The sequence below is a fragment of the Pteropus vampyrus genome, unplaced genomic scaffold (genome assembly GCF_000151845.1).
Source record: "Pteropus vampyrus isolate Shadow unplaced genomic scaffold, Pvam_2.0 Scaffold137, whole genome shotgun sequence".
In the NCBI taxonomy this organism is placed as follows: Eukaryota; Metazoa; Chordata; class Mammalia; order Chiroptera; family Pteropodidae; genus Pteropus; species Pteropus vampyrus.
Genome location: NW_011888918.1, coordinates 1,402,867 through 1,418,233, shown reverse-complemented (window position 1 = coordinate 1,418,233; position 15,367 = coordinate 1,402,867). Strand labels below are relative to the sequence as shown.

Below are 15,367 nucleotides of genomic sequence, written 5' to 3'. Positions count from 1 at the left end.
TTCCATAAATATGGAATAAAACCCAGTGTTTCTTTTGGTTGGGAAAAGAAAAGTAGAAGAAGAACGATCACTTCAGAGAAAACAATCAACTAACCGTATCAATTCAGATCCAAGCAATTTCAAGGTAGAGTGAACAAAAACACACTCAGGTTGAAAAACACTTAGAAGTGATGTCTGTTTTCAGTGGGTAACACATACTATTTGCCAGGAATTTTAATAGAACTTTGAGAAACAAAGCAGATTAGAACACTCTCTGCTCTTAAGGAGCCATAGGCTAGTCATGGAGAGACTGTCCTGTATAGAAATCATTTGAGAATGATATATCAAGTATTATGACTTATGCATGCATGTGGCAGGAAGGGAGTACATAAAAGGACAATTTAGCCCACTCAAGGGATTCAAGGAAAGTTTACTGGAGGTATATGGAGCAAGCGTGGCCAGGTTAAAAAAAATTGTGAGGTAGGTAATAGTTTGTAAATGAGGTAACTGAAGTTCAGAGACATTAAGTAAGCTGTCCAAGGTCAAAGAGCTAGTGAGCAGTGGAGTCAAGATCAGAATCTGAGGAGGAAGCTTTAATTCAGAAGACTACCAAGCTTCCCTTGACTTAGGAGATGAAGAGAGGGAAGGTATGTTTTCATAGAGTCCTATTCTGCTTTCCCCTATGGGAGTCTTCATCAGAATCTCCTGCCCACTACTCTACAACTTTTTTTTTTTAGAGTCAAAAGGAAAGTTTATTAGAAAAAGGGTAACACTTCACGGACAGAGTATGGTCTCCTCTCAGAGGTAGAGAGTGAGAGGGACAGTGAGAGAGACAAAGAGGCACTGAGGGGGACTTGAGAAGGACAGTGAGAGACAGTGAGTGAGAGTAAAGGCAACGAGAGGGACCTATAATTTTTAAGACTAAGGACACAAAACTTCATGAAAGCATCTTAGAGCAGAGAATCTGGCATTTGAAATCACATGCTGCCCTACTCCCAGCGTTATTCCTCTGGAGTTTCTACAAGCTCTGAGGGCTAATGAATCATCAAGCAACAAAACTTGGCAGCCCAAGTTCAGAGTCTGGAGTTTGGGGAGGAGAAATGTTGATTTAATTCTGAGATTAGCCATAAGCAACAAAAAAGCAATTAGAAATGCTCAAAACTATTCAGATCATTCACATATCAGTTCCCCAGAGAAAGGATGCTTTGGGCCATGAAAACTGTAAGAACTGTCCCATCGAAGACTTTGTAAAAAACTGAGGTGGAAAAAGTAGAGTCAGCTCACTTAGGTCAGCTCGCTTAGGTCAGGCCCAGCCCATGGGTCTACACCTGTGTAGAGTCAGCCTTGCCCAGAGCTTGCAGCAACTGGGGAAGCATTGCCCGACATTTCCTTGGGCCAGTTAGGCCCTGTGGAGGTTCAGTTTTCCCAAACGGGAGGTGGCACTCAGAGGATACTTGGCAAGTACCTGAAACTCACCAAGTGCCAAAATATGCTTAAAATTACTGGCCCAATAACCTCAAAATGCCATGGGAAATTAAAGAAATCAACAAAATCAGCTTTCTTGATCATCTGTCCTAAGCAAGGGGCTATTTCCTAGCTAACCACATGGTGATGACAAACACTGAACCTCCCTCTTGTCCCCCAGGACCTTCCTCTCTCATCAACTAATGGAAGAGCCTAGGAGAGCAGAGGGAAAATAATTGGCAGACATGGGTTTAGAAAGTCAAAGTTTAATCAGTGAGGCCAAAACCCACCCAGCCCCTCCTTCTCATGCTAGAGCAGCAGTAACCACATAGCAACTTTCTAGCTAAAAGTGGGATGAAGATTTAGAATAATTTCTAAGGCCAATTCTTCACTAAGTCAGGAGAGGCAGATCACAAGTAACTGGAGGCTAATTTCCTATTTCACACATACCAAAGGGAAACATCTCCCATCCTAAATAGGAAAAAGGCTCTGGGCCTGACCTAAGGGTTATGTTTGCAAACAGTCACTGCCTTCATGAACAATATACATCATCCTGAAAGAAATATTTTTCCTAACAGGACCTGCTCTCAGCTGATATGTAAGAACTGTCAAAAGCCCCTATTCCTATCTGTCTGATTCCTGGAGAGATGTGAGGGATGTAGATAATGCTCAAGAGCTAGGGCCTTTCTAGTCCTCAGCAGGCAGCTCTTCTCCCCCTTACCCTTCTGCAGTGGTAACAAAGCCCCAGTACTAGGGAGCAAGCTGCCGAGGGAATCTGAGGGCTTTTTTTTCCTCTCCCCGTATTCATTTCTGGTCTGTTTTTCCATTCCTTTTTTATAAGCTTAGGAAAGCTTTGACAAGATCTGAAAGTCTGACAAAGACTTAGGAAAGGGCACAGTAAACTGAGATTGATTTTTATCATATTTCACAATATTTCTAAGTAGGATGAATGCTGGGGTTCATTCATTCAACCATCCATTCAACAAATACTTATTTGCAGACCTGCTTCCAGACAGGCACTGTACCAGGTGCTTGGGTACACCAGTAGACAAAACAGACTATATCTCTGCCCTTGGGAAGCCTGTATTCTGATGCACTATGGGTGTCACCTACCTGCCAGAGAGGCCAATCACCCAGGGTGTCAAAAGATATCAACTATAGCCATGTTCTAACAAAAAATGACCCTGTGACCTGAAATGATGGGTACTATTTGAGGAGAAAAGCACTCTTGCCATTTTGGAATATAGAGATTCTCCTGTAAGGTTGCTCTCTCTTGCTTTTGTTTCCTTTATCACAAGTTAACTTGAGAGAGTGATGTCAGCAGCATGGCAGCATGAGAGGACCTCCAGATCTTTCTCTTTGAAGTTATAACAAGTTAGACAGCTATAATTAAACAAAGGATTCCATGCTCAATACACAAACATGCTTACGAAATTCGAGCATTGAGACATTTGAAGGTGTGGACAGTGGAGATGGGATGGGGGAAGAAAGGGATGGGAGCCACAGATGCATTCAGGAGCTCATCATACCCCAGTGGTTGCAACAGTAGTAAAGGGTCAGGGTGCAACCTCACAGGGCAAACCAGAGGGGCAGAGACTGTAACCGGGCCCGGGGAGCCAACACATACTGAGGATAAGCCTAGGGTCAGGAGCAGAAAAACAGTGCAAAGGGTGGCAGTGTTGGACAAACCACCATCCCTAGACAAAAAGAAGCTGTAGACTTCCTTTGAGAACCCGCTCCGCTCCCCAACTCCTGTGGCCTGCCGAGCAGTAAAACTCTCACTCTACAGGTAGCGAAAGGGCAAAAACAATCTTCCAGCCTAAGTGGTCTGTATTTACTGTGGCTACTAAACCCACTAGAAAGAATAGATGCTGGAACCCACTTCCTTCCGCCCACCCCTTCCATACCCATCATGGGGGAGCCTGATAGAGGCAGCTGTGTCACCTCAGACAGAGCAGCTCTGCTGGTGGCTTCTGGCTACAGGAAGGCAGTGCTGGGAACACACAGGCCAGGAGATCCATAGCCTATCACATCACATATGGGGCTGATGCCCTGAGACCAAAGTGACTGGGTGGTAAAGAGGATGTGCACCTCCTCGGGAAATATGAGGCATTTTCCACAGCTGAGGCGACATTGCCCCACAGAGATTTTAAAAGCCCCAGTAGCACAGGTAAGAGAAAATAAAAACTTGCACTTCCTTACCACCTACGGGAAAACAAAGAAAAACTTTTCTTTTTCAGGTTTTTGACCCTTGAGGGTTCATTTAAAAAAAAAAAAAGGTTTTATTCCTCCAAGTGTCCTGGCAGAGAAATAATCCATCAAGCACAATGAATAACCAAAGCAACAAGTGAGTTCAGAAAGGAAATGAAAAACCTCCAAAAAATAGAGATAAGGAAGACCACAAAGCAAAAATCTAGAACTAAGACATATAACATAACAAAGGAGAAAATGGAGGGAAAGAAAAATCATAGAATACCACCTTACTAAAATAACAGACAAAAACACAAAGGAAAAGAAATAATGCAGATACAGAAATATCAGAAAATAAAATGGCTATAGGAAATCCTCATATATCACTAATCATCCTAAATATAAATGGACTGAACTGACTAATTAAAAGGCACGGAGTGGCAGGATGGATCAAAAACAAAACTCAACTACATGCTGCCTCCAGGGGCCACATCTCAGCCACAAAGACAGAGACTCAAAGTGAAGGGGTGGAAGATGATAAGCCAAGCAAATGGCATACAGAGAAAAGTGGGGGTAGCTGTACTTACACCAGACAAAATGGATTTCAAGACAGAAAAGGTAACAAGAGACAAAAATGGACATTTTATAATGATAAAGGTGACAATACATCAAGAAGACATAACACTTATTAATACATAAGTACCCGACATGGGAGCATCAAAATATATAAAGCAATTACTAATAGAACTAAAGGGAGAGACTGACAAAAATACAATTATACTAGGGGACCCATATACCCCAGTGACAGCGATGGACAGATTATCCAAACAGAAAGTCAATAAGGAAATACAGTAAGACCGAATGGGCATAATTGATATTTGCAGAGCTTTTCATCCCAGATCACCAGAATATTAATTCTTCTCTAGAGCACATGGAACATTTTCAAGGACAGACCATAAGTTGGGGCACAAAACTAGTCTCAACAAGTTTAAGAACACTGAAATCATAGCAAGCATATTTTTTGACCACAGTGTTTCGAAACTGGAAATCAATTGCAAAAAGAAAGCCAGAAAAACCACAAATATTTTGAGATTAAACAATGATTGGGTCAAAGAAAAAATAAGAGATCAAGAGACACATAGAGACAAATGAGAACAACAATACCATATATCTAAATTGTTGGGATGCAGCAAAAGCAGCAACATGAGGGAGGTTTATAGTATTACAGGCCTATCTAAAGAAAGCAAGAAAAATCTCAAATAAAAAATCAAACATTACATCTTAAAGAACTAGAAAATGAAGAACAGACGAAGCTCAAAGTAGTAGACAGAAGGAAATAATAAAAATTAGAGCAGAATTAAATAAAATATAGAGAACAAAAGGACAATGGAAACAATTAGTGGAATGAAGAGCTGGTTTATTGAAAAGATAAAGCTGACAAACCTCTGGCTAGACTCCCTAAGGAAAAAAGAGAAAAGACTCAAATAAACGAAATCAGAAATGAAAGAGAAGTTACAAAAAATACCACAGAAAGACCAAAGACTATACAAGAATACTATGAAATGCTATACACCACCAAATTCAATAACCTAGAAGAAACAGACAAGTTCTTAGAAATACATAATATTCTTAGACTGAATTATAAAGAATTGCGAAGTCAAAATAGATTGATCAACAGTAAGGAAATTCAGTCATCAAAAACCACCAAAAAAACACAAAAGTCCAGGACCAGATGGCTTTATTAGTAAATTCTACCAAACATTCAAAGTTTTAATACCTATCTAATCAAACTCTTCCAACAAACTGAAGAAGAAGCAATACTTCCTAACTCATTTTATGAAGCCAACATTGCCCTGATACCAAAACCTGGCAAAGACAACACAGAAAAAGAAAATTACAAACCAATATCTCTGATGAATATAGATGTAAAAATCCTAAACAAAATACTAGCAAATCGAATACAACAATACATTAAAAAGATAATATTCCATAATCAAGCAGGGTTCATTCCAGGGGCACAAGAATGGTTCAACATAGGCAAACTGATCAATATGATACACTACATTAACAAAATTAAAGACAAAAACCATACAATCATATCAACAGAGATAGAAAAAGCATTTGACAAGATATATCATCCACTTATGATTGAAACACTCAATAAAATGGGAATAGGAGGAAAGTACCTCAACATAATAAAGGCCATATATGACAAATCCTCAGCTAATATCATACACAATGGTGAAAAATCAAAAGCTTTCCTCTAAGAGCAGGAACAAGACAAGATGCCCACTCTCATCACTGTTATTCAACATGGTCCTGGAAGTCTTAGCCAGAGAAATCAGGCAGGAGAAAGAAAGAAAAGACATCCAAAATTTGGAACGAAGGAGTAAGCTGTCTCTATTTGCAGATGACATGATCTATATATAGAAGAACCTAAAGACTGCACCAACAGACTATTAGAAACAATAAACAAATACAGTAAAGTTGCAGGATACAAAATCAATGCACAAAAATCCATTATACTAACAATGAAATATCAGAAAAATAAGGAAAACAATTCCATATGCAATTGAAACAGAATAAAATACCCAGGAATAAACTTAACAAAAGATATAAAGGACGTATACACAGAACTACAAGACTTTGTTGAAAGAAATTAAACATAAAGAAATGAAAGATATTCCATGTTCATGAACTGAAAGAATCAACACAGTTAAAATGGCCATATTACCTAAAGCAGTACACAAATTTAATGCAATCCATATCAAAATCCCAATGGCATTTTTCTAAGAAATAAAACAAACAAACAAAAAATCAAATTTGTACAGAACCACAAAAGATCCTGAATAACCAAAGCAATCAAGAGAAAAAAGAACACAGCTGGAAGTATCATACTCCTTGACTTCAAATCATACTACAAAGCTACAATGATCAAAACAGTATGGTATTGGCAGAAAAACAGACATACAGACTAATGGAAGGAAATTGTGAGTCTAGAAATAAACCCACATGAATATGGGCAACTAATTTTCAACAAAGGCACATCCAATGGAGAAAAGAAAGCATCTTCAATAAATGCTGTTGGGAAAATTGGAAAGCCACATGCAAAAGAACGAAACTGGACTGCTATTTGATACCATACACAAAAATGAACTCAGAATGGATTAAAGACTTAAATATGACCTGAAACAATAAACACAGAGAAGAAAACATAAGTACTAAAATTATGGACCTCAGTCTCAGAGAGGAATTTATGAACTTGACCCCAAAGGCAAGAGAAGTAAAAACAAAAAGAAATGAATGGGATTTCATCAAACAAAAAAGCTTCTGCCCAGCAAAAGAAATCACCAATGAAACGAAAAGGTAACCAACCAAATGAGAGAAGATATTTGCAAATCGTACCTCTGATAAGGGGCTAATATCCAAAATACATAAAGAACTCATACAACTCAACATCAAAAAACCAAACAGTCCTATCTAAAAATGAGCAGAGTACTTGAACAGACACTTTTCCCAAAAAGATATACAGATGATAGATATATTAAAAGATGTTCGACTTCACCAGCTATAAGGGAAATACAAATCTAAACCACAATGAGGTGTTACTTCATTCCTGTTAGAATGGCTATTATCAATAAGACAAGAAATAACAAGTGTTGGAGAGGATGTGGAGAAAAAGGAACCCTCAAACACTGCTGGTGGGCATGTAAACTGGTGCAGCCACTACGGAAAACAGTATGAAGGTTTCTCAAAAAGTTAAGAATAGAGCAACTATATGATCCATCAATACCTCTTCTGGGTATCTACTGTAAAATTTGAAAACATTCATTCATAAAAAAAATATGTGGTCTATGGCCATGCCACCCTGAACATGCCTGATCTTGTCTGATCTAGGAAGCTAAGCCGGGTCGGGCCTGGTTAGTACTTGGATGGGAGACCACCTAGGAATACCAGGTGCTGTAGGTGTTAAAAAATATATATATGTGTATATATGTGTGTGTGTGTGTGCACGTACACACACATACGCACACCCTTATATTCACTGCAGCATTATTCATGGTGGCCAAGACATGGCAACAACCTAAGTGTCTTTTGATGGATGATAGCATAAAGAAAATGTGTACATATATACAATGGAATACTATTCAGCCATGAGAAAGAATGAAATACTGCCATTTACGACAACATCGATGGATCTTGAGAGTATCATGCTAAGTGAAATAAGTATGATGGAAAAGAGCAAGAACCATATATGATTTCATTCATACGTGGGATATAAAACAAAGCAACAGACAAAGCAAACAATTTCATAGACACAACAGCATGAATGTTTCTAGAGGAGAAGGAGGATGGGGGGAAGATTAAGAGGGTAAAGGGGGTCAAATATATGGTGACAGAGGGAGACTAGACTTTGGGTGGTGAGCACACAATGCAATATACAGACGATGTATCATAGAACTATACACTTGAAACTTATATAATGTTATTAACCAATGTCACTCTAATAAATTTAATTTTAAAAAGTTACTGTGATTTCTCTTTTAAAAAAGATTAACTAAATTCCTTCCAGATGCCCTCTTCAATATCCACCCCAAAGCCTTGCCTGTCCATATCTTGCACTAAGGAAAGCACCAAGCCATGTACTCGGTCTGAGCTATAAGGTGTCAAAGAAGTGTTAAGGAAGATGAAAACTCCTGAAGAAAGGAGATTATCAAGCTGGCAGTATAAATTTAAAATCCCATACCACTGCAAAATTTGTGAAATTGACTTTTCCACTGCCTGGTTTACCACTCTCAGAAACATTCATAATATGTTTTTTTTTTTCTGAGAAATGAGGGTACCCCTCCATACATAGAACCCCAGCCCTTACAAAGCTGTAAAGGAGGGTCTATGCCTCAATTTTGTTTTCTCCCTGCTCTTGTTGGAAATGATACAGCTGCTACTCTCCCATGCTTCCTCATATACTAAGAAATATGGATCAAACCATTTGAAGTAGTGGCTGTTCTAAAACGGAATCACTGTCTGGCCTAGAGACGTTTCCTATGTGGGACAAGGTCTTCCTTCAGGAATGTATTAAGCCACAGTTGGACCCCAGTGACTTGAGCTGGGTGGGTCGTAATATAGTAAAGACTCAGCTTGGAGATCAGTACACTCCTTCCATCTTGCTTTCAGCTGAAATTCCTGTATGAGTGTTGTTTATGATCTGAAAAGCAGGCAGGGCACACACCATCCACATGGAGTGCCATCTTGGCTTATAAACCTGAAATAATGGAACAGGTCATTCTCTGCCTTGGGGACTTCATCACTCTTCTGGTCAAGATGGACAATATGATCTGTATCTGTGAGAAAAGAGTTCCAGCCTGCGTTTAGGAGGAGGACATTATTTCCAGCCTAGAATCAATTGATAGAACAGAGATTTACTTAAAAAGCCCTGCAGTTTATTAAAGGCCTTTCTCTGTTTACTGTATGGTGCCTGGGACCACTAATTGGACTTTCCCCCTTTAGCCTCTTAGTTCATTTCCCTTAGAAGACTCTGCTTGACCAGGCTCACATTCTTCTACCTTTTATAGCCATTTCTTATTCTAAGAGGGCACTAAACACATTGCCAACACTGCACCTGTGCATGGATAGGGTTCCTCTTGCTTTGGCAGCCGAAGAAAGACACTGCTATGGCTAGGTAACTTTTGTCCCTGTACATCTACTCTCTAACAGACTCTTCTGTGGCTTCCTACTGGCAGGGAGTAGGAGCTCCCAGAAATTTTCCAAGATCATATAACATGAGGGTGTAAGACATTTCTTTGCTTGTGAAGCAGGCAAAGAAATAAGGACGACTACCTGTGTCAGGCACATGACGGGCATACTGCTAACATTGGCCACTGATTGTCACAACATTCCCATCGATCACTATTATTACCATTATCACACTGAGGTACTGAGTCTCAGTGATGTTAAGTAATATGTCCAAAGGCTGAAATAAGGCAGATCTAAGACTCAACCCAGGGCTGTATTACCCTGAAGCTAGGCTCTGTCCACCCAACCATGCAGGACAGAACTGTTAACTGCCTATTATGTATGAACTATTTATTCTTCATTTGGGGTAACTGTATTTTTATGTGGGGAAAAGTAGGTCATGTGGATTCAAGGGGAGGCTCAGTTGCTTTGGAGATATTTAATTACCAAGAGTTGGGAAATTCTGAGATAAATACATGACAGAGAGGCCAAGGAAGGAAAAATGAGGCAAGGAACAAACCAGAACTGTACCAGGAAAAACCAACCAGTGGGAATGGCGACATCAGGCAGACTGGGATGCTGTTCTCAGGGATTCTGAGGCACTAGCTCGTCCTCCATCGGGACACTGAGGGCTGTTTCATCACCACAGCCCTCTGCTCTCAATCTGTGTGATCCCACGGAACTTTTGTTTTTAAGTTAGTTTTCTAATGTTAAATTATTTTTACTGTTATTATTACAACATCTCGCAAAGGTGCCTTTTGGCAGATGAAAATCTTGGCACATGTTGCTCTATCTGGCATAGGCAAAGAAGTTTCTTTTAAGGTATACATCCTATTCTCCATTAAAAATCCTACCAGTGCATCTGATAGCTCTCTTGATAATATATTTTTCATGTGTTATAATATCTCACAGATAAAATGTGTCTTAACAGTCAGCTGGGTCACCCTACCAAATGGCTGCCTCTTTGGTGTTGGAAAGTTGTGAGCATGTCGAAAGCACTGGGGTTTGGCTGTGTTTTCTCTTAAATCTCATGAGAGCTATGTTCTAGCTAATATTTTACCTTCCTTACCTGGCTACTCACGTTTACATACCTTAAGGTGAGATCTCAGAAAGGGGTAACTGTTGTGCAATGGGGCTTGAGCGACCTATTTTATTAGCTCATATATGTGCTCGTAAGCCAGGAGATTCTATAGTTAAATACAAGTAATCTATAAAATTAATCCAATTGTGGGGCTGACCTTTGAAATCATAAGAGGCAGGTAAAGAGAAGAATGGCTCAACAAGGTAAGCCAGGACCATCCCTTCTCTCCTACTTCTGTCTACTGCTACGCAATCCTGCTTATTGGAGCCATGGCTGCATTCTCAAAGGGCTCTGACATGTGTCTTTATTACACCATCTATTTCCTGTTCACAGGTTCGAATGTGCCCCAAACCAGAGGCTCTGCTGGGGAGGGGAATTATCAGCCATCTTTGTGTTTCTGGCGCCTATCGGTGTGTCAGAGTAGGTATGTTCAATAAACCTTTTTAAATAAATGATCAGAATAAAAGTTCTAATGCTGTATCTAAACTATAATAACATTTCACTATAATTTTAAGAAATTAGTTGAACATATTCTGGTTTTGGTTTCATCATAACACAGAATAGAATCCTTAAGACCTCTGTATCTCTCAAGTAGCTCGATGCTGTCCAGTGACCCAAGAACAATGCCACCCCTGTGTAAAGGGCGAGTCTACCAAGATAACAGTTCCCACAGCACCTAAGAAAGAGAAATGCCCTATGAAGATGCCAGCATCTCAGAAGCCTCTATGCGTTAAGGCCCTGAAAAGAGACTGTTTGAAATGGTCAATGTCCTAAAATCATGATTTCACTTCACAGTGGAGAATGGTTTAGTTCTAGGGAGCAGCTTGCTTCCTAGAAGACCAGACTCAATAATAACAAGTGGAAGAGAGAGGTGGAAAGGCAGAGAAGGGCCACGAATCTGCAGGCGAGGCACTCTAGGTCGATGTGTTTTCCCCAAGACACTGGGTTTCAATTCCGATTCTTCCTGTCCTCCGGAGCAGAGAGATTGTGGCTCTTCAGTTCAGAGTGTGTCCAAAGCTGGCTCTGAGGAGGCCCACAGATGGCCGGCCAGCTGCACAGTCCCAGGACAGGCTTGATCTCTGGGCCATTAAAGTGATTTTCAACGTCTGCGGGCTATGGCCACAATCAGACTATCAAAAGGGACAAACCCACACCTCAACAAAAAGCTCTCTGAAACAGTTTCCTTTTAAAGATGCAAAATCTCATAAAGAGTATTCTCTTAACTAGCTGAAGATATATTTTTGGAAAAAAACTAAAATCGCCACCAGCTATGTCCAAACAGACCACTTGATACTCATATCTATCACAGTCATACTTTTGTCTTTATCTGTTAGAGGGTCACTAGGACTGGACTGGAAAAGAAACATCAGTGCCTAAGGGCAGAGGCCTTAGGAGGTGGATGGAATGAGTGCTGACCAGACATGGGAGCGCTCTTTCTAAAGAATGGTGCGCACTGTCAGCAGCAGTGCCCGGCTCGCCATAGGCGGCCATCCACGCGCTCATTCCAAAAGGGGAAACCAGACCTCTCTACCACTGACGGGCCATTAGGTAGTGCTTAGGTCCTTGGGGGTGGGGGCTGTGGCTCAAACTAGCATGGATCCAGACAGTCCCTAGGACCACGTGTAACCCTAGCTCTGCCTAAGATAAAGCTAACTAGAATCCTGCTCAGTCCTCTGACTTTTGGGTTAGGTGTTGAAAATTCAGAATAATGTAAACCCTCTTTATGATTGCTTTCTTTTTCATTATTATAGCGTAGAGCCGGCAGGGAGTCATGAAATTAACGGGTGACTTCATATCCCATCCATGCAGGCTGAGGAAAAAGCAATGCCAAATTTAGCCAAGTACTTGCAGAGATTTAACAACACTTCAGAAGAGCTGGCATGCAGGGCATGTCAACTCCCCCAAGCCTAGTCTGCTGAAGACGAGAGAGAGAGCCAAGCCCTTCTTACTATTGTTTTCCTAAATCTCTCTAGTTAGGAATACGTTCCAAATGGGCCATCCTGTCCTATCCCCACAGAGAAGGAGACCAGACCATCGGCCAGTCAGGAGAAATAACCCTAACTCACTCTCTCACTGATTATTCCAGCATTTTCTGGAATCTCTACCAATGATAATCACATTCGATATTCTTGTAATTCTTTTAAATAAAAAGTTTCCATACATTTTAGCTTATTTGCTCTTTACAACAACCTTATAGAGAGGAACAGGTCTCATTTTTTCTATTTTATAATTTTATAAGATGGGGAAACTGAGGCTTAGAGAGGTTAATGACTAAAAACTGGCAAGGATAAAGGCTACAAAACTAGAACTCAGTTTGGCATCTTCTAAAGATTTATGCTTGTTCCATTTAGACCCAGCTGAATTCTTTGAGGCTGTGGTTACCACAGAAGGATGAGCATATTTTGGGGGTGCAGGGACAATTTATTGTGGTACAGGGAAAAAACACTAGAACTTCTGTTCTTTCTTAGTCTTGTCTTCTAAAATGTTTTGTAAATGTCCATTCACATGCACAATATTAGTACAGGGGTACCTACATGTGCACGAGTGCCTACATATTACGAAGTATGTGCTCACAGTTTTAATAAGGGTAGGCAGTAAGATTTAGAGACCACTGCTGTTCATTGTGGTTTTGTATCTCTTTTATTAGTCTCACTCACTCTATCTGATCTCCTACAGGGAACAATAAAACTGAGATTAACTGTATGTCAACATCATGTCTTTTCTTCTTCTGACTTTAGTCCAGATTAGTGGTTGTCAACTGGGGTGATTCTCCTTAGGAGTCATTTGACAATGTCTGGAAACATTGTTGGTTGTCACAGCCTGGGTAGGAGTGTGGACTGACATCTAATGGGAAGAGGCCAAAGATATTGCCAAATATCTTACAATGCAGAGGACAGGGCAGCCCTCCACAACAAATAATTCTCTAGCCCATAATGTCAACAGTGCTGAGCTTGAGAAACCTGGGCCTAGAAGTTGTATCAAACTATTTCTAATCTTTCACTAAATAGGCCAACCAATCCACTGCATACTCTGATCGTGGCTTGATTGGATTAGGTGCATTAAGGATAGAGCAGTGAGCTCATAAATTTTCACCTTCATTGCTAAGGCAAGACATCCTGACAAAATAGAAATGCTATATATGAAAGATAAACTGAGAATTGCCATGCCGAACAGAGAGCTGTTGGCTTATCCAAAGAAAAAAATCCAAAGATGTTCAGATGCTGAGTGATGAACTAGTTTCAGTGCTACACACTAAACAGATGTACCATAAGTCACGGCACGTGACATTGAAATATTTCATCATCTTATGGCACAAATCCACTTAGACGATGACTTTGTTCATTCTCTGCAATGCAACTTAAAGACAGACTGCACATACCCCCATGTTTGTCTTGTGTGTGAACCCTACTATTAAACCAAAGTAGAAATTAAAGGAGACCACAAATAAGTTTAATGAACTGTTTTCCTTTCACTTATCTTTCCCTAGCTGGGTGCTAGAAGCCTGCTGGTAGATGGAATAGCCCTGTGATATTATTATAGTTGGTCCTCTCACTAAACCCAGAGAGAAAACCCAGAGAGTTGAAGACACAACGTGGAAAAGTACATCTTCTTTCTGTGTTCTCAACCCTTCTTTTTTTCCAATTTCTAAAAACATCCCATCTGTGATCTCTAAGGCTCCTTGTCAGGGCATGCCTTTCCAAAACCGTGTTTGCACATGCTCAAACTTCCTGAAAGCATTTCTGTGCCTATACCAAATTTTATCCAACAAGGCAAAACCAAAACTGCTCATCCACAATGATATGTACATTTAGCCCCAAAATTTAAAAGTCAATCATTTTATGTGTCGGTTCAGTCCAAAGTGGTTCCAATTTAGATAGATAAGAATTTTCCTGTTTATCTCTCCTACCACAGATAATTCTGCTCAAACTGTCAGTACAAAGAGGCAAACAAGTGTCTCTCTTTCGTTATACCCACACTCCACGCAGGGGCAAGGCAGGTAATTTCTTACAAGGTCTGTGAATGGTAGCTGTAAAAGCAGCAAGAGAATGAAAATGTCAGCCCAATCATCTCTAGGGTCTTTTATAAAAGAATAATAAAATGAGACAGTACAGAAAGAGAGTAGGCGAACAGATTTTTAAGTTAGAGGTACTTACACTGGGTGCCAGAGAACAACAATAAACATCTCCCTTGTATGTAATAATCCCCGTCTCCTCCAGGCTACTTGCATGGTATAGTTTCCATTTGGAGGTACACAGGAAGGAACTGTTTTAGTCTTATTCTTAATAACATAATTTTAGGCTTGATTTTATTTGTGACGATCAAAAAGAGAGTTGATTCACTGCAGCATTATTCAAAATAGCTGAGACATGGAAACAACCTAAGTGTCCATCAGTAGATGAATAAAAAAGATGTAATAATAAATTACCACTCAGCTATAAAAAAAGAATACAACCTTGCCATCTGCAACAATATGAATGGATCTTGAGGGTATTTTAAGTGAAAATAAGTCAGATGGAAAAAGACATGAACTATATGATTTCCCTCAGATGTAAAATCTAAACAAAACAAAACAAACAAAAGCAAACAAAAACAGATACAGAGAACAGATTGGTGGTTATCAGAGGGAAAGGGAGTTTGGAAACCAAATGGGTAAAGCAGGTAAAATGTATAATGATGGATGGAAACTAGATTTGGTGATGATCACTTTTTAGTGTATACAGATGTTGAATTACAGTGTTGTACACTTGAAATATATGTTATATAATGTTATATATCAATACTGATATTAGATGTCAATATTACCTCAACTTAAAAAAAGAGCTAAATTGTGGTGAGTATGCAGGTTTTTCTTCAGCCCCAGAGTGGTAGTGATGACCTGGTTAGACTAGAGTCTCAGCATTTCTCTGAGGATCTTTGAAA

The 15,367-nt window shown here is 39.8% G+C and overlaps 1 protein-coding gene and 1 pseudogene across 28 annotated transcripts in view; one reads left to right on the top strand and one right to left on the bottom strand.

The window, feature by feature from the left end:
• MICAL3 (microtubule associated monooxygenase, calponin and LIM domain containing 3) overlaps positions 1-15,367 on the bottom strand; it is a 188,579-nt gene that overhangs the window by 50,214 nt on the left and 122,998 nt on the right. The gene's annotated exons all lie outside the window — the stretch shown is intronic.
• On the top strand, positions 7,484-7,602 carry LOC111744577 (annotated as a pseudogene).